Here is a 21,038-nt window from a genome sequence, read left to right as displayed (position 1 = left end):
AGGGTATAAGGAGAGAGAGATTAGAAGTCAGGGAGAGAAATTGGTAGACTACATAAGGACTTTGGAGGTTATTGTAATAACTATGGATTTTCCTGAGAGATTGAAGGTCATGAGTTGTGAGCTGAGAAGTCAATAATACAGTCTGTCAATTCAAAGGCATAGATTTTGTTTTGGTTTTCACATATTAACAGCACTAAAATAGAGCTATGTCTTATATCCAATGGTGTAATACATGGTATGATTGGTAACTTTTTTCTCTTCGTCATATATAAAATAATAGTGTATTATAAAATCTTTGTTATCTTATTTTGAAGAATTGTAGTAAGCCAACTTACAAATGAATGAAATCTCTGGCTGCTGCTTAAAAAAAGACCAAAGGATACAAATGGTTGCCTAAAAACCAACTCAAATTATTTGGAAATTAAATAACACATTTATAAAAATCAAGTTAAAGAAGAAATCACATGAAAAATTTAAAAATATTTTGAACTGAATTATAATGAATAAAAAATATAAAATGTTGTATTCTGATGGAAATATATATATTTATTTAAATACTTTTATGCAGAAAAAATCTAAGAAAATATCAAATATAATTTTAAAAGTTTAAAATGTAAATAGATTCTTAGGAAAAAAACATCAGATGGTTGTACATCTACAACCATCTGATCTTTGACAAACCTGACAAAAACAAGAAATGGGGAAAGGATTCCCTATTTAATAAATGGTGTTGGGAAAACTGGCTAGCCATATGCAGAAAACTGAAACTGGACCCCTTGCTTATATCTTATACAAAAATTAACTCAAGATGGATTAAAGACTTAAATGTAAGACATAAAAGCATAAAAACCCTAGAAGAAAACCTAGGCAATACCATTGAAGACATAGGCATGGGCAAAGACTTCCTGACTAAAACACCACAAGCAATGGCAACAAAAGCCAAAATTGGCAAATGGGATCTAATTAAAATAAGGAGCTTTTCTGCGCAGCAAAAGAAACTATCATCAGAGTGAACAGGCAACCTACAGAGTGGGAGAAAATTTTTGCAATCTACCCATCTGAAAAACGGCTAATATCCAGAATCTACAAAGAACTTAAACAAATTTACAATAAAAAGACAACTCCATCGAAAAGTGGGCAAAGGATATGAACAGACACTTCTCAAAAGAAGACATTTGTGTGGCCAATAAACATATGAAAAAAAGCTCATCGTCACTGGTCATTAGAGAAATGCAAATCAAAACCACAATGAGATACCATCTCACGCCAGTTAGGATGGCGATCATTAAAGAGTCACGAAAGAACAGATGCTGGATACGATGTGGAGAAATAGGAATGCTTTGACACTGTTGGTGGGAGTGTAAATTAGTTCAACCATTGTGGAAGACAGCGTGGCAATTCCTCAAGGATCTAGAATCAGAAATACCATTTGACCAAGCAATCCCATAACTGAGTATATGCCCAAGGATTCCAAGTCATTCTACTTTAAAGAATGCAAGAACACTTATGTTTATTGCAAGAACACATATGTTAATGCAAGAACACGTATGTTTATTGCAGCTCTGTTCACAATAGCAAAGACTTGGAACCAATCCAAATGCCCATCAATTATAGATTGGATAAAGAAAATGTGGTACATATATACCATAGAATACTATGCAGCCATAAAAAAGGATGAGTTCATGTCCTTTGCACGGACGTGGATGAAGCTGGAAACCATCATTCTCAGGAAATACAGGAACAGAAAACCAACCACCGCATGTTCTCACTCATAAGTGGGAGTTGAACAATGAGAACACATGGACACAAGGAGGGGAACATCACAAACCATCACAAACCTGGTTTGATGGGTGCAGCAAACCACCATGGCATATGTAAACCTATGTAACAAACCTGCACGTTCTCCACATGTATCCCAGAACTTAATGTATAACAATAAAAGGAAAAAAATCAGAAAGTATAATATACAAAGTGTTCATAGTATTTATCATAGAATCTTGGGTTTGTATGTATATGCTTGCCCTCAACTGGTAGAAATTTTTACTACTAATGTGTGTATTTTATGCTTAGAAAAAGGAACACAAATGCTTTAAAAAATACACAAAGGCAATGTGCTATGTTTTAACTCCTATTTGTATTATCTTTGCTTCCTCTTCACAATGCTCCTATCATAAAGCTAAATATTCATAGATAATTTAAGGGAAGCAATTTTCATGTCCTCAATATATGCCATATATCCCAAACTGAGAAAGTGACAATAGGATCTCCTTCTTCACATCCTGTTTCACAATCACTAGTCCTTTATTTCTCAAAAGAAGAAGATGCCCTCATCCCTAATACAACTATGACGAATTGCTTTAAAGAGGAAAAACTTCTGGTGTATTTAACCAAGGTACAGTCCAAAATAGAAATATCTGCAAAGGCTCCTACATAACTAGATAATCCAGCCCTGCCTATCTCAACAATACAAGGATTTCCAGCAAAATTTAGCCTATTTTGCATTTAATATCTACTAACAATATTTTACTGTTTAAGCTCTTATCAATTATATATTAACTTTTGACTTCAGAATCTAATCCAGGAAAAGCTACAAAACACATAGACCTTTATGGCCACAATAAATAAATAATAATTTTAATGTCAAATTATCTTCATTTCAAATTTCAAAATAAATTATTTTATTATATACACTGGTGAATCAATAAAGAATTTTTGAAGAGCAAAAATATATTGGGACAACATATGGGGAAATTGTAATGGAAAAATGATTTCAAAGACTAAAAAATGATGCAGAATGCCTACCTCCTACAAAGGAGTTTGTGTATATCTTTAACATCCAATAAATCTTGAGAGATTGGTAAATGGATATTTATTATTTGAAATATGTACTTTTCAACATAGTTAATATATTGCAAATAAAAAGTGCATTATTAAAATGCATATGCCATTAACATTTATTGAGTATTTACTATGAACTTGGATCTTTGCTAAGAAGTTCCATAGATACTCCATTTCATTTTCACAAAAACATTGCATGACAGGGATGATGCCCAAACAACAGATGTGGAATTTGAGATTCACTGAAGTTAATTATTATGCCAAGGACCACCTAGCTAGTAAATCGCTAAGCTAGGAGTCTAACTTAGGTCTCCTAACAGTAACTTGAATGATACAGCCACCTGTTTTTCTATTTTTGCTTCAATAATAACAATTGTAACAATGCATCAGACATACTAAGAATCAATTTGTTTTTGGTTTCTTGTGATCTAGAAAGTAACATAGGCTATGCCATGATTCCTTCCTTCCTGCCTGCCTGCCTCCCTTCCTTCCTTCCTTCCTCCCTCCCTCCCTTCCTTCTTTCCTTTCTATATCCTTCTTTCCTTCCTATCGTCTTTCCTTCCCTTCTTCATTCCCTCCCTGCCAAACTCAACAAGTGATTATTGATCGTATTGCTTGTCCAGCACTTTGCACTGCAATGGGCAGGGGGGGTCTGTGCCCTATCTTACCATATAATTTATAGCAAACTTTGTAGCAAGAAAATCGTCTGTTGTAGGAGTTCAGACAGGAAATAATTCTGCATGTTAGTACGTAAGCATTTAAGTTGAGTTGTAGAACTTGTTAAGATCACTTCTCAATATGACTAGTGCTTACAACTTAATGAACGATGATCTCAAACTTATTAACCAATTGCCCTTTATCCATTCCTCACAACAAAGAGAGGGCAAAAATCAGCTTATGTGATGGAAGCATCATAGAAATGGGATATTAAAATGATATGAATTCCTTTAAAAGTATATAAGAGCAGTATGAGCTATGTTGAGTCAACACCCTTCCTCTACGTTCTCACTGTCACCTGGACATGCCTCTCTTTGGCTTTAGTGTGCTTACTTTTTAATACTTCCATCTCCCTCTGTTAAATGATAAATTATTTAAGGAATCCTGAATTAACTTGGTGCTTAGTGAAGCCTGGATAGTAGCAAATTCTAAATAATGTGTGTTTCATCAATGAATAAAAGCACTACCTCTTGATCGTACTACAGTAGTATGCAAAAATCAGGAAGGGAGAGGAGAAACCAATCGCTGGTAAAGTGACATTGTCTTAGCTTTGAAATCATTTCAGGAGTGAGAAGAGGTGGTGATGTCGTCCAGATTCCACAAGAAATGATAGACATAATTACCTACCTCACTACCAGAAACCAGGGCAGGGTGCCATGCAAAGAGATTTCCAGTCAAGGTGATAAAGACCAGTATAAGAGCACATACACAATAGGAAGGTTTGTTTCTCACTCACACAGCAGTCCAGAGGTAAGCAGGCCAGGTGTTGGGCTCAGAAAATGATACCCCAACGCTTGGTGCTTTGGCACACTCAGCACGAAGAACTAAAGGAAACGAGAGCTTTCGAAGCTGCTTTGGAATCAAGGACTCTCTGACCCTCCCTAGTTTCTCCTACCAAGTGCAGGGAGGAGCTGTCCCTGAAATTTCCTTATCTGACTGAGGGAAATTCTTCCAAAAGAAACACGATTGCCTTCAATCTCCTGTCCGAAATCTTACTGACCAGGGAAGATTAATTTGTATTGCAGGAAAGGAAACTAAAAGTCGCCAGGCCCAGGACAACACGCCAGGACAGACTTTTCACTTCTTCTTTCAGCTACTTTTCTAAGGACTGTTACCTGAGAAACTTGATCCGCGTAATAAGACAGCTTTTGCTCACCATTGTTTCTCTCCTTATCCTTCCATGCTCTGTGTCACCACCTCCCCTCCCTCTCAGAGGCCCCCGTTTCTTTCTACTTAAGTTTCTGCCACCTGGTCCCCTCTTTGAACCTCATATTTTGTGTGACTCTCGTGTTTATACGCACAATACATTTGTATGCCTTTACCCCAGCTTTGTCTATTGTCAGTTCATTTCAGCAGACTCGATTATAGAATCTTCATTCAGATAGGGGAGGAAAATGTTTTGGGGCCCTACACAGTTGTGATATACAGTTGCACACTTTTGAAATTGTTCAGGGTATGCTACCCACAATATCCCACCTTGGCATTTAAAAAAAAAAAAAAAACAGAAGCAGAAAGGTCTCTCCAGCCTTCTCTCACCATTCTCTCCTGAAGCAGGTTATAAAACCTATGAAGGTCACTCTCTGGCCTTTCTCTCTCTTCTTCCCTGAAGACTCTCACATGACAAGTGTCCTGCCCTGTACCCAGAGGGAAGGAATGCCACACAGAGACACCAAGAAGAATCTGAACAAACAGACATTGCTAAGTTCCTCGCCCACCCCCACCGCGTATTACCATTAGACTATACCCCTTTTCAAGCCCTCCACTCTGACTTCTGCACATCTGTTCATAAAAATAGTTTTCCTCTCTTACATAGATCTTTATACTAAAGCCTCCCATGTCACATAAAAGTTGTATCAAGTAAATCTGAATGTTTTACTCTTGTCTATCTGCCTTTGGTTATGGGGGATCTCAGCTATGAAACTTGTGATGGGTAAGAAAAGGAAACTTTTCTCCCCTGTGGAACCCAGGCTTATTCTGTCGTATTGTTCTGTCATCTTTAATATGCAGCTCCCCATCTGGTGGTTTAAAATGACTAATGATGGGACTCGGAAAACAATACCCAAAAAATACCCCAAAACAATATCTTAAAATGAAGCCCTCAGAAGCAGCCTCAAAAACCAAAGTTTTTCTCTGACATTCTCCTGCCCTCCAGTCTCTCAGTCCCATTCTCCCCAAAGGCTACCCATAAAACCTAGAATCCTTCTTCCCGAAGGCAGATCACTGAAACCAGAACCGCGTTTCCCCCCAAACCAGCCATAAAACCAAATAATACTGGTGTAAGTTCTTCTATAACTTTCTGTGTAAAAACTGTCTACAAGGAAATGACCTAACTCACCTTATTTGGCTGTAGGTCATAAGACCCCCATTCTAGAGAGGGTCCTGGCCCACACCCAGAAGAAAGAAATGCATGCTCAGAGGGGCCAAGAAGAATCTGGACACACAGGCCTCGCTGGGCTTCCCAACTCAGTCTATTAGAATTGGATCATACCCTTTCTGTCCAGTGATATGTCTACACAGCTGTCCATAGTTTGTTGAATCTAAGCATAAAATAGACGATTTCCCCTGTATCTTTGGCTTTTCCTTCTAAAGACTCCTGCGTGTACATGTTAAATAAACTTGTATGTCATTCTGTGAGTTGATTTTTCAGTGAACCTTCAGCAGGCAAAGGGGAACTTTTCTCTTGGCTCTGACACTATTTTCGTTCCTTCCACCACATGCAAATTCCACTGAACAGAAAAAGGAGAGAAAAGGAGTATGTATATATATTCTTTTTCTCCATATATATATATATAGACACACACACACACACACGCACACACACATATATACATATTGATATGGAAAGGATTCAGGGAAGTGTTGGGTAGAGGAGGGTGTGGTTCCTGGTTAGGGCTCTGGCCAGGGCCTGTGCCCGTGGACCTAGGTGCCAACAGGCATTTCTGTTTTCCTGCCGAAATGTTGCATTTCCCAAGACCACCCTGGCCCGCCACACCCCCACCCTGTGCCAATAAAAAACCCGGAGACCCTAGCAGGCACACACACAAGCAGCTGGACGTCAAGAGGAACACACCAGCGGAAGAAGACAAGCGGCTGGACGTGGAGAGAGAGGCACTGGAAGGCCATCGACCGGCGGAACGATGTGGCGTTTGGCTGGGGCGGTTGGAGGAGAGCCCAGCCGCTAAGCAGCCTGACTCCAGGGGAAAACCACCTTCCCACTCCATCTCCCTTCTGGCTCCTCCATCTGCTGAGAGCTACTTCCACTCGATAAAGCCTTGCACTCATTCTCTAAGCCCACGTGCCCTCTGATCCCTTCCAATACACCAAAGGAAGAAACCCCAGGATTCAGAAAGCGCCCTGTCCTTGCAATAAGTCAGGGAGTCTAATTGAGCTGATTAACACAAGCTGCCTACGGATGGCTAAACTGAAAGAGTGCACGGTAACACACGCCCACTGGGGCTTCAGAAGCTCTAAACACTCAACCCTAGATGCTGCCATGGGGTTGGAGTCCCACAGCCTGTCCATCTGCATGCTCCCCCTAGAGGTTTGAGCAGGAGGGCACCAAAGAAGCCAGCAACACCCCATCACACACCCTGTGAGGGGGACAAGGGAACTTTTCCTGTTTCATATATATATATGAATACGCATGCAATTCATCCACGTACCCACTATACAAGTCATTCATAAAACCAAAAACCACTTGTACCCCAAAAGTTATTAAAAAATATATATATATCTCCAAAAATATAAAGACAGGATTACACACAAAAGCAAAAGCACAATTTAAATTTTCATTTCATAAGTTACAAATTTACTTAATAATAATTAATAATATGGGTAGTCTGTTACATAGTGAGAGCCAATTGTAACAAATGGCTTTTTATAAGATTTTACAGTTTATCAAATAAAATCGAATATAGTTACCCAATTAGTTCTTACAAAAACCCATGAACTGTAGAGGTGTGTGTTACTGTGATCAGCCTCAGTTTCTAAATAAGTTCCGGGGGTTCACAGAAGTTAAGTCACCTAATCTTATAGGACTATATATATATATATATATATATATATATATATATATATATATCTTTTCTCGTGCTTGTGTGTGTATATATATATATATACACACACACACACACAGAGAGAGAAAGAATGTTCTTTTCTCTACGTGTGTGTGCATGCACACACACACAAACGCACACACATCCCTTTTCTTTTAAAGGCACGATATTGCATATACCACATTTTTTCTCCTACCACTTGCCTAAATCCAATTACATGATGAAAATTTCCTGGAAGGGCAGCTGGTGAATAAGGTCTTTAGCTGGTTATCTATGTGGCATTTGAAGCTTCTAATTGTATAGAAGAAATACAGAAAGTTACTGAGGGAAGAACTAATGGTCTATGCCATAGTAGAGTTTGCATAAACTCACTTAAACGGAAAAGTGGGTAGAAACTCCTTTTATATGATGAGATAGCATTGTGTTCTGGGAAAAATGCGAAAGAACTTAACAGAACCTCTCCTACCAAGTCAGAAAGTCAAGTAGAGAAGTTGAGCGGGACTGTGTCACTGTCAAGGACCCGTGTGGATGTGTTGGCACTTCTGATCCTAGAGGCCACGAAGATAAAAACTCTACAACAATAGTCAGGAATAGAGAATTATGTAGGAGGACCCCTGAGAGGCTCAACAAAATGGCAAAGAAATGACTTGGCCTAGAGGAAATTATAGGATTAGCTCACTTTTTAGTCCCCACCATATACTTGCTGAATCTCAGAAATAGTTAAGTGGATCTAGAGTAAATTAAAACTTTTTCTTTATCCCTTCATTTGTATCTGTAAAAATCAGACAGGAAGCCTCACTGACAGGATTCATTTTAACCGACACAATCGACACAAAACCAGCCGAAATCTCTCTTTGTAAACATGAGCAAAATGAGAGAAATTTTCAGACACATAAAAGATGCTGTTCTCCGCCGGGCACAGTGGCTCAGGCCTGTAATCCCAGCACTTTGGGAGGCCAAGGCAGGCGGATCATGAGGTCAGGAGATCGAGCCCATCCTGGCTAACATGGTGAAACCCTGTCTTTACTAAAAATAAAAAAAATAGCCGGGCGTGGTGGTGCATGCCTGTAGTCCCCGGCTACTCAGGAGGCTGAGGCAGAAGAATCCCTTGAACCCGGGAGGCAGAGGTTGTAGTGAGCCGAGATCATGCCACTGCACTACAGCCTGGGCAACAGAGCAAGACTCTGCCTCAAAAAAAAAAAAAATGGTGTTCTCTAAAAGAGAGAAAGTAGTCAGAGGAATGTGCACGTGTTTCTCACTGCTGCAGCAAGAAATCATAGTTTTGAAAAATATCTAAATTTTATTTCTAACAAATTAGAGAAGGCACACAGCACAGAATGACTGGAATAGGCAATCATGAAGAGATAACTATCTAAGATCATGAAAGAATACCTAGCAATTAAGCATATCATTGATGAACTAAAAACTGCAATGTAGATAGTAATTGAATAGAATGGAAGAAAAAATAGTAAAGGAGAGAGTAGCCTAATAAATTATTCTATATGTCAGAATGAAAGGATAAAGGATGATATATGAGAGAAAAGATTAAAATAAAACATGAAGAGGTGTGTGTAACATGTATTTAATATAACACCTCCCATCTTGAAAGGTCCTCCTCAAAACAAGAACAATTAGTAAAAAATGAAGTATCCTCACATATATACTCAATAGTATTTTTCACATTCAAAACTAAATGACGAGTTAATGGGTGCAGCACACCAACATGGCACATGTATACATATGTAACTAACCTGCACATTGTGCACATGTACCCTAAAACTTAAAGTATAATTAAAAAAAAAAATTAAGGAGAAAAATATCTATATATGCACCCACTCAAAATAAAAAGGAAGAGAAAGAAGGGAGGGGGAAGAAAGTAAAAGTTGTCTTTTAAATTACAATAATGCAAGTTCAACTACATAAGGAATCTGCAGTCTTGTTCGTTGGTCTGCAAAACCTAGGAGGGTGCCCAGCAGACAGTGGATATTCAGCAACTATGTCAAATAAATGAGATTTTAGTGTTGTGCGTAAACAAACATTTGACCCAAAATTTCTACAACAAGCTATGTTGCTGCCTGGTATCAGAACAAAGGAAACATAACTTTATAGGAGATTTACAAAGTACACTTTCCTTCCATACCCTTTGTAAAAAAAAAAAAAAAGAATAGTCAATTTGCATCACAGTCAGCTGAGAAATGAATAAAAGTATAGCCTTCAAGTGGTACCTAACCACGTACATGCACACACACACACACACACACACACACAGGAAATTTAAAAGATAATTTTGTAAGCATCAATCTTTTAAGGGTACTAAAATATCACTGGAATAAATTGAAAATACTATACTAATTACCTCAAGTTTCTACATATAACTCCTTATATAATTGATGAAATGGAAATTGGAATCACTCCAGCCAAAATCATGCCCTTAAGTGAAATTTTTTAGAAAATAAAATAAATTTTTCAAAGAGCCCACTTCTAATTGGTACCAAAATATAGACATCAACTATGGAGACATTATGCTATTAAAAACATATAGTAATGAGAAATAAAACTAAATATACTATAAGTTTGAAGAATGATTTAAGTTTATACACTTTAAAGCACGAGACAATACTTTTTGCAAAGAATTATAACTAAAACATAATATATAAATATTCATATATTTATAATGGTAACATTATAATCATAATATAAAGTACACATTTACTATTAATATGGGTTTTAAATTTCAGATTTTATCAACAAAAATTGGGATTTGCTTTGAAAGTAGCAAAATAAAACCATGTTAGTTTCCATTGTATTCGGGAAGAGTATAGGTATAGAAACATATACACGTTTTTTTCTTAATGATGATAATTTCAAAAAATGTCACATAAACTATACCTAAATACCCAAGGTAAATTCACAAAGAGAGGTGTGCATTGAATTGATGGGGCTGTAGTTTGCCTAAGCTGGTGTTCAGATACCCGGAATACACACTGACCACTGATTCACCCCTATACTTTCTGGGTCCACATGCCTGGCCTTTTGTGGCTGGCTTGCCAAAATGGATTTAAGAAAATCTTTTTCCTGGGGCATCTGGAACTGAAAAGGTTGTGCTACCTGCTCTGAAATTTGCATCCTTCAGCAGTTTCATGCAAATAAAGGATTTCCTCATCTGCTCTGTCCATCATCTGTGGTCTCTCTATGTCTGCTTCAAAATCACTTGGCAGTGGACACATTGACACTGCCCCTGCACCAACACCTTGCGCTCACCCCCACTGCGTGCCACAAGCTCTGAACCTTCAACAGCTGCATTGTACTGTGCTTACAAAGTTCAAATTGCTGCTAAATACCCTTTGGCGCTACTCCTCTGTTACAACATTTTGACTTGTCTGGACCTGAGATGGCTCACGTGGCGATTTCTGGCCAGGCCCCCATGGTTTCCAGCCAACATTTGCAAATATAGTTAGGAAGACATCCTCTTCCCAGAGGTGTGCATCAGGAATAATTACAGAACTAAGAAATCTTCCATCTCACTAGATCTGGTTAGTGGCCTTGAATCTGAGAGCCCCCTCTTGTGTTTAAATCAACTTACATTTGCATGCGAGTGTGTGTGGGGTTCCAGGAATTCATAACATGTCACATCTCACAACAAAGCCACCCTGTGAAGGACCAACCCAGCAGGACCTGGAAATGTATCCATGGTCCCCATCCTGCCCCCTGCTCAGAATTCTCACTCCCTGAATCACCTCTCAGACCGAGCCAGGTCTGCAGCGCTGTTAAAAAGCCACTGTATTTGCTTTCTTGCTTTCCCTTGCTTACTTTTCACACCTTTCCTGCTTTGGGGGGAGGTGATCCGGCTTTCAGATGTAAAAGAGCCGGCTTCTGAGCCCTGGGTTCCACCGAGGAGTGAAAGTAAACAGGAAGGGAGAAGGCTCACAGAAGTCTTTATAACCTGTATGTTAAATTATGTCAACAGGATGCTGAGAACAGGATCTGTTGAGGAAATTCCACAACTAAATAATGAAAGCTCCATGGTACCTGAATGGAGAGGTCTGGATGGTATTCCCTTTGATCTAACTACATAGTTATAAGAGAGCTTGAAGGAGAGAGTTTCGAAACAAAGAAAAAAAGTAACATTCGATAATCCAAAGAGTAAGGCTATTGGTTAGGGACAGCTAGATTTGGTTCCCACTTTAGAGGTTGAAACCAACCCATGGCTTCAGAGAAACAGAGTTTCTTTTGATTCTGATTAAGAGTTTAGCTTTTGGGAGAAGTGATGTGTGGTGCTGGTTTTCCCGCAGTGTTTTTGTTTTGTTTTGTTATTTTTGGTTTTTTTTTTTTTAAGTTTCTGTAAAGGAACTCACTTCAGCCTCAGAAGAACACATCCAAGTTAATAAAGAGATATGAAGGGCAAAAAAAAATTACCTCCCTCCTCACCTACTCCAGGGAACACATCCCCATGTGGGAATGCTTAAACTTCCCCCACAATCTTTCTCAGAGACATCAAAGGACGTTGACTTAGGTTTAATAGTTTACAATTGGAATTTGTCTTTATGAAATGCCGGGCTGTGTAATTTATGGAAATCAAGCATGCATGCATCTCCATTGTGCTAGATGCATTATGATAGAGTAGGATTAGGCAGAAAGACAGGGACTTCATGACATATTAAAATGCTTTGTGTCTAAACACTGCCCAGAGACTGAAGAGGGATTTAAAAAACGCTACTGTCCATGACAAGGGCGGGGGGATTTCAAGTGTGACCTAGTTTTGTTGTTGTTGTTGTTGTTGTAATGGAAGGAAGATAGATTTTGGTATATTTGTTTCACATTTTACCCTGAAGACCACATGACATATCACTTTGTTTTATGTTAAGAGGGATTCTTCTTAGAGTGTTGTGTTGCTTTGCAAATGGAAAGGCAGGGCTATGCTTCCAATGAGTCTGCCTTGAAATAATTTAAATTTAGGCCAGAAAGTTTAGCAATTTATGACAAATATTGAGAATAAGCAAATTTGCAATTTTCAGGGAAGTCTGGAAGATTCCTTTTTCATATTAATAAAAGGTTGCTCAGTATGAACCATGCCAGTGGAAAAATTTCTTTTGGTTGAAACACCAAATCTGCTATGTTAGATTTAGAAGAAATACATTTCTTTTCCTTGATCTTAAATTTCTTGGAAAGTACTCCTCTGAAAGTTTTAGAAATAAAATAGTCAGCAACAATAATAATCATGATAGCTGGTAATAATAATAGCTTTGCCTGTATGCATGCCATTTGCTTTTCAAAGATTAACCACATACATTTACTTAGTTGATCAAAGCACCTTCACTTGTCTGAAAATTCAGTTCAATTCACCTTGAGAATATTTGGTCTCAGGCAGTCACAACTGGCCACAGTAGGAATGGCTTTTAAACAGCAGTGAGCACCCTGTCAGGAATATAACAAAGTTTAGCAGGTGTTGCTTTGGTTTTCTGGAACTGTAAATAAATTCCAGAGATATTCATACTTACACATGCTGAGGGCTTGGCGAAACTGTGTTCAAAAATCACACACCACTTAATAAATGGGTTCATAATTTCTTTCAGCTAAAGACACTGTGGATGGATATGCAATGTCTGATTAAAAATAAGGAATAGGGATTAATTTTGATTATTTGGAAATAATGTGGCTGCATATCAAATAACGTCTTTAATCTGACTTTTTAAAAAACTGGCTGAAAAATCACTGAAAAGCATGGAACCCAGTGGAAAATTGGATCAGATGTGTTATATTTATAGCCACGCAAATAAACACATTTCGAATTCTGTTTGTTGGAAGCCTTTACTGTTTTGTAACAAGGTAGCGCTCCCTTTGAAATGGGAACCCTGCCATCTAGTGAGCATTTTGGATATCGCATCTCAGATCATTCTTCAACACAAATAGGTTAAATTAAATCTTGAGTTATTTTAGAGTTGCAGTATATTATAACTATTTATAGATGGAGAAATTGAAGGAAGAGGGTTGAAAGATTTTTTCCAAAAGGCTCACATTAGTCTAATGGCAGTGTTTTAAATAATATCAAAATAACTGGGTTCTCAAACACAGAAATGTATTATTCAATAGGCACAAGATTAACTCTTTCCTTTTATCTAACAACATTTTTGCTATATAAACCACTGGTTATTCAGTGAAGACCTTCTTAATTATTCACAGTTCGTCTATGAAACAAATTCTATATTATTTTTTAGTTAATTATTCCAGGGGTTAAATTTCAATGGTTCATTAAAAAATGATTTGCTTTTGGCTTCCTTTTTTGCTTTTGGCTTTCTTTCATGAAAGAAATAATGCATAGTCAGATAATAATAATCTGAAATATTTGTATAATTCATCGAGTCTTTAACTTTTCTATTGAGTTTCTTAAATAAAATTGACTGGTTTTGAAAATCATATCACTGTGTGTGTTAAAATTCATTGACATAAAATACATGTTTTAAAAAGAAAGCTTTAACCAATTCGTGAAGGAGTATTACTTCACTAGGAAGAATCACACAAATGGAAAAAATAATTTTCTGTCATTTTAAAACATTATCTTCAAGTCATAAGGATTCTCAAGTCATTTATTTAACAAATGCATGTTGAGTCTCTACTAGATATCACTCACTGGGAGATAGGGCATTTCTTCTCTTCAAGAAGTCTGAGGTACTAGGATAGGCAAACATACTAAGGGAGGAGACCACCCGTCATATTGTCTTATGCCCAATTTCTGCCTCCAAAGAAAGAAGAAGTAAAAACTAAAAGACAGAAATGAATTCCACAGGCAGACAGCCCAGCGCCATGCCCTGGGCCTGGTTAAATATCGACGCCTGACCTAAGGTATGTTATCTACAGATTCCAGACATTGTATGGAAAAGCATTGTGAAAATCCCTGTCCTGTTCTATTCCGTTCTGATTACCGGTGCATGCAGCCCCTAGTCGTGTATCCCCTGCTTGCTCAATAGATCACGACCCTCTCACGCAGAGCCCCTTAGAGTTGTGAGCCCTTAAAAGGGACAGGAATTGCTCACTCGGGGAGCTCAGTTGTTGGAGACGTGAGTCTTGCCGAAGCTCCTGGCTGAATAAAACCCTTCCTTCTTTAACTCGGTGTCTGAGGGGTTTTGTCTGTGGTTTGTCCTGCTACAATACAAATAAATAATCATGTATGTGTCATGGACTCCCTCATAGAAGCACGCATAACATACACAGTGGAAATCGGTCAGCAGTCATGATGCTGGCTAGAGAAAGTTTCATAGACAAAGAGAAATACTTGATTTGGAGCAACAGAAGTTTCCCAAGTTAGTGATTAAGCATATTTATGTATTTGTAAAGTTATTTTTAAAAAAATTTTAAGGTTACAGTTTTAACAAATGCAGAAATGGTCCAAACCATTGACATTTTAAAACAATAGGGACAAAATGAAGTTTAAGAGCCCACAAAATTCCAGTCCATGTTTCATGATTTATTTCAGTCAGTGAATTTTCTATGTATACTAAACATACGGATATTTTGAGTATGTTTCTAATTTTTGTGATTATTTATGATGTGTCTGGTCTTGAATTTACAAGATTGGCTTATAACAATTATTTTCAGGATTAACATGGGGTAATTATTTGATAACCTTATCTTTTCAATAGTTTTATTGCTGATCAGTCAAAAGTACAGCTTCCCAAAGTTATTTTTAATAAACTATGTATAAAATTCTTCTGTATTACTAGTTATGATAAAGTAAATTAAGCAGTTTTTTAAAAAGCTGATGGTATTTTGAGGAGCAGGAATGGAATGTATGAAGGTCAGAATTGTGAGGCATCTTGATATGATCAGGAAAAGGAATAGTTTAATGTGACCAGAGTATGTGTTTACATGTGGACAGAACCAGATATGAGGAGGGAGTGGGTAGGGGCAGATTGTTAGGAGCTGGTCCTTACTGGGACATCAGATAGACAAAGCTTCAGTTAAATGCCCTGTTGGTCACCACCATCCCACAGGTGTTTACCTCTCCAGGTCCAGAAGAGACGAAATATCATGGTGAAGTGGAAAAAACACTGGGCTGCAAGTCAATGTAAAGAATGGTTTGGTTTGATTAAGCCAAACTAGCGCATCTCATCCTGTTCCCTTTTTTTGTTGAACACAAACTTCCCCTCAGATATTATTTTATTGGTAGACTTCAAGAAAAACAAAAGGTTTTTCTTGAAGGTTCTAAAGTTTTCTCAGTTAGATGTCATTTAAAATATGTTTTAATATAGTGTAATTCACATTTCAAAAAGTGTTCCTAAGGGAACACAAATTTTGATGAATTTTCATAAGCAGGGATACCCATGTAACCAGCACTCACCAACAAAACAGTAGCTATACTCCACACACCTACCAGAGTTTTGCTTATTTTTAAAGTTTCTATTAATAGAATCTTTAAAGTATGTTCATTGTTATGTTGATGCCCTTTTTAAATGCTGAACTTAATATAGTTACACACGTTTCTTTCCTGCAAGAATTCTCTTTGGAGGAGAAGCTGGGTGTGCAGTGCTCCCCAGGTGATGACACCTAGGTTCAAAGTCAAAGTAATCATCCCTGAGTTGTACAGACAGTGAGCAGCACCAATGTTGTTAAAGAGTTTGATTTTAGTGCATATATTCTTTCTTCTAGTCCTGGAGTTGGCGAATTTGTTTGTAAAGAGCCAAATAATAAGTATGTTAAGTTTTGCAGGCCATATCTGATCTCTGTTTCTCCTCTTCCTCCTCCTCCTCCTTCTCTCCTTCTCCCCCTCCTCTTCTTCTTCCTCAGACCTCTAACAATGTAAACACCACTCTTGGCTCTTTAGTCACACAAAATCAGGCCTCCAGCAACATCTAGTCCACAGTTTGCTGACCACATCTGAACCTGGCATGATTTCTAAATCAACAAAGCATTGAAAATAGAATCACTCTCTTCTCCCTAGCACAGGAAGGGAGCTAATGTTTCCGATCTCCAGAAAAGTCATTTATTGATGATTTTTTGGGTTCATTTTTGAAGCACATAAAGCATCTTCTTGGGTTTCTGCATGTCCAGGTTAAGCCTGTGGCTCAGTCCCATGGTGATCTCATGAGGAAGTCTCATGTGACTGATGAGGTCTGGTTGGGCCCCTGCCAGGGTCAGCCCTCTGCACCTAGCTTTTCAACTTATCCTTCCAAGAGCCCTCATCTGTTCTGAGCAGGAGAATGTGCTGCCAATCCTGAATAGAGCTGTGATCCTCCAGGGAGGGGGTAGGTTTAGAAAGTTTATTCCATAAACCCACTTTCAGGTTTGTTGTCAAGAGTGCAGAGAACTGGCTGTCTGCAGCTTATTGCTCAGATTCACTATGCACAGCCCTAAAGAGGAAGAAACTTTCCTCTTCATTTTCTGAGCCCCAAATGAGGAAAGTTCCAACAGTATGGTAAGAGCTGGTGTGCAGTAGGAGAAGAAGTGGCCACCGTGTAGTAGGGACGATTTCATTCTCACCTTGGACAGGAACCTGAAATGACCCAGAAGCTCAAGGCCATGATGGTTGATCTCATGTGTGTTCACTTCTCTGAGCTATGATGTCCAGACATTTGGTCAAACACCAATCTAAATCTTAATTTGAATATATTCTTTAGATGGGATGAGGATTTAAATCAGTGCAATTTGAGAGAAGCACATGACCTTTCTTTATATGGTAGACCTCATCCAATCAGTGGAAGGCCTTAAGAGGAAAGACTGAGGTCCCCAGGAAAGAAGAAATTCTGTGTCCAGACTGCCTTTAGACCCGGACTGCAACCTTAACTGTTCCCTGGGTCTCCAGACTCCCAGCCTGGCCTGCAGATTTCAGACTTGCCAGCCCCCGCAATCATATGAGCCAATTCCTTAAAATAAATCTCCCTATATACATACACATCCTGTTGATTCAGTTTCTCTGGAGAACCCTGACTGATACAGAGGTATGCCCTCTGTATTAGTAGCATTAGTAATGCTACTTGCATTACTTGCGAGAAAGAAACGTGTCACTATATTAAGCTCAGCATTAGGAGCTGTTCCTCCTGTTGCCATCTGCCATAGTGCCCTTGGGCAGCTTCTGGTCTTCAGGCCTCTTCTCCCATGGGAAAATCTCCCTCACACTTTAAGACCCTGTTTGAAACTATTCCATTCCTTTAAGTTGAGTGAATCTACTCATATTCCAGGGATCAAAAGGCAAGTAACCATCATCACTGCAGTATTTGCAGAGGCCCCTCCCCAGGACTCCCTTTGAGTCACCCACTCCTATTTCATTTCAGTTTCCTTTCTGCTCTTCAAACTTTATTTCCTTCCACGTGTGGCCTCGTTATTGCCCTTTTGCAGCACTTTTGAGTTAGTGATGGTAGCAGAATTTCTCTGATTTGACTTTTGAAAATCCTCTGATCTCTCTCTCTCTCGTGTGGCCGCTGCTTTTTTTGTGACAAGTAGCATTTTCTTACCTATTTGTGCCCTCTCAGGATATGTCCATAGGCCCAAGGCACTGAATCTCTAGAATGAGAGTAAAAATAACTTCCATGCAAGCTTGGAGTAAGGGGTAGATGGTACATTGCCTGTAAAATACATGGAAGGTGCAGAAGTCTTGAGGGCTGGCACCATTGGCACTATTTTACTGTCATTAGGAGGCTTTGATAGTCAGGACAGAAAGCAAGGCAAAAAATGGCTCTAGATTGAGGGACCTGAAATATCCCATTCCTCATCCTTCTCTGCCTGATAAGGATTCCGGTGACTGTCTTCAGAGCCCCTTCTCACTTTGCGACCCCATCCTCTAGTTGGTAAAAGAAACTCTTCGTAGACTCTGACTTCTGATGTGATGACTGCTTATCTGAAAATGATATCGCGCTTGAGATTTTGTTGACCACGGGCAAAGATGTACATATTATTTGGATATAAGCAACTGTAGTATTGCAACAAAGGCCACCAAGCAACTGCAGTATTGCAACAAAGGCCACCAAATTACTTATTATAATGCACCTTTCAACAATCCTTCTCCAAACACAAACCTGGCATGGCTTTCAAAAGCCTATCAGAAAAACGTCACTTTTCAGCTGTACTTTCCAGGCCATCCACAATCTGCTCTCAAATCTATCCTTTCATACAGTTTTTCTTGACTCATCTACACAAATTTTACTCTTTATCGAACATGATCTACTCAATCATTTTTAACATACTTTAGTTGCTCGATCCCTTTAACTAAAGGACAATGTCTTTTGTTAACAATGCGACCATATCCCTCGTAGCCTGCTGCCTGATCATATCATATCCACTCTTCAAAGGACAAAACAAGCCTCTTCTATTGAATCCTCAAACACCGTGATCTCTGATGTTCTACAGTAGTTACTTACTCTTTTGCCTTGGAATATCTCAGTCATTCAGAAATCAAATTTATTCTATTTATGACATGGTCAAACGATGCTAAGTTCTGGGGACACACATTGTTTAGCTGTAAAACCCTTCTGCTCTCAAGTGAGGGAGTGGACATATTTTCCTGTGATACTGCTTTTGGAAATTAAAATTGGGACAACTTTTCTGCAACATAAGTGCTCAGAGAGCCAAAAACTGGAAGCAACCAGATGTTCTTCAGTGGATAAATGGTTAAGCGATTATGGTATATCAATACCATGTATACTACTCAGCAATAACAAGCAACCAACCACTGTTTCACACAACATAGATGGATCTCAATGGAATTACGCTAAGTGAAAAAAGGTAATCTCCAAAGGTGATATACTCTCTGATTACACTTATATAGCATACTTAAAATCACATAATTATGGATTAGTGATTTCAGGGACTGAGGTTGCAATGAAACAATCTGTTCTATTTAAAATAGGTGAGCAGAAGAATCCAGGAAGGATATTGATATAAAAAAGCTATAGATTATCTTATATGTTTAATTATATGCTTGCTTTATAGATTTGCTGGAGAATATGGAGATGAATTAGTCACATTTAGACAGGATACACATCAGTTAAAAGTAAAGGCAATTACAAATTCTGAGAAAAGTGAAGGTTTTATAAGAAATAAGCTCTAACATATACACTTAGGCCCACCTGTAAATAATATTTACATAATAAATTTTATGGTGTTTATATATAGTTCATAGTTTACTTGCATAATATAATAAACACTGAATATTGATGCAACCTATACTTTTAAGTTATATTAAGTAATAAGAGAAGAGAAATACTTTGGGAAATGATGAGAAGATAAAAGTTGCATAAGATCTGAATATTTGTCATCCATGGCAGAAATATAATATTATCTAATTTTAAAAAGTTAGGATCTAGCAATTAAACATGTTAAGTGATAGGGTGATAAATACCATAAAAAGAAAAAACAGAAGATTATTGCCTCTGTGCAGGAGAAAAACAGGGTATTTTTGATTTACTTCTAGTACTAGTTACTCATAAACTCATTGGGATTATTGAGCTTTTAAAATTATAAACAAGTATCACTACGTAAATATAAAAATAATTATTTAATATCATACCTTTGAATCCAGGAATGGCAATTCTACAATCTAGACTAAAGAAACAATCCAAGACAGAGAAAAATATAAACGCATAAAGATGCTCCTAACAGAGTTAGTAATAATGTGGAAAGATTATAATTAATCTAAATATTCATAAACAAGGGAAGGATTAAGAAAATAATGGCATATCCATAACTTTGAAAAACACGAAGCCAGTAAAATATTTCTATAGCACATTAAATGGTTAGGAAAGTACATGTTTTGTTAATGTTATACGGTAGGAAAAAAAAAGGTATAAATTATATAGATCTAACATAAACCCAAGTATGATATAATTATACATATATGTATAAACAAAGAGAAAAAGATTTTAAGAAAATAACTAATCTTTTAACATTTGCCAAGTCTGTATGGTGATTTTTTTCTCAATTCTTTTATGAATTTTACAAAATTTTCTAATTTATAACTGCCTTCCTTTTATAATCATAAAAACAGAAAATAAAAATTCGTTATTTGAAAATTTGAAAATCAATCATTAAATCATAATAATTTTAGGATGTAGGATTTAGACTCAGTTTGGTTTATCTTGGCGGTGGTTTCACCAGCACACAGGCAAGAATTATGTCTGACTGTTGTACCTGCACAGGGACAGCACAGCAGGTACTCAGGGAATATTTGTAAACCCCAATCCAGAAGTCCTTCTAAACAATGTGGCATAGGGTCACAGCTCCCAGAATGATAATCCTTTGTGTAAACACACCTATGCCATGTCCAGCAAGTCTTCACTATAAGGGAGCATTCTCGTCCCCCCTGTAGAGTTAAATGTCTTGCTTCATCTATTTCTTTTAATATTTTTCGAATTAGACTTGCTCATTTGTGGTGAAGCTTAGGGCAGTTCTGATCAGACTGCCTAATAACCACAGGAAATTGTTTGGGCTGTGTGTTAATCT

The sequence above is a fragment of the Gorilla gorilla genome, chromosome 3 (assembly GCF_029281585.2).
Source record: "Gorilla gorilla gorilla isolate KB3781 chromosome 3, NHGRI_mGorGor1-v2.1_pri, whole genome shotgun sequence".
NCBI lineage: Eukaryota > Metazoa > Chordata > Mammalia > Primates > Hominidae > Gorilla > Gorilla gorilla.
This window is presented reverse-complemented; position numbering follows the sequence as displayed.